Raw genomic sequence first — 432 nt, 5'->3', positions numbered from 1 at the left:
AAATCAGTAACGAGCATAAGTATACTAAACATTGCCCACTCTTTCAAAGGACCTTACTGTCAGGTAAAATTTACGCTTGATTACGTTGACAAAAAGCAGGTGATAGTGTACATAATATGATGGGGGTTTGTCAGCTGACGTATACAGGCATGTTGTGTACCTACATCCCAAATCTGCTTCCCAAACCTGGAGTAACACAGTTTACCAAAACACTGTCGAGGACTGGACTTGTTCAGAGAGCCCCGTACCCCGCCGCCCCTGCAATTCGGGTAACTTTGGTTTCCTCTTCCATTCAACGGGTTCGGATACAAAGTCGGGTCCTTCCCCTTTATCTCTTTCATCCCAACGTGGCCATCAAGGCCTCTTCCGACCCAACAAACGTCTGGAAAACTGAAGTTACAGCAGGATGGCACCGTCAGCCCTATCAACAGG

This window comes from Eurypyga helias, unplaced genomic scaffold (genome assembly GCF_000690775.1).
Source record: "Eurypyga helias isolate BGI_N326 unplaced genomic scaffold, ASM69077v1 scaffold25718, whole genome shotgun sequence".
NCBI classification, from domain to species: Eukaryota; Metazoa; Chordata; class Aves; order Eurypygiformes; family Eurypygidae; genus Eurypyga; species Eurypyga helias.
Note: the sequence above shows the minus strand (reverse complement) of the source record.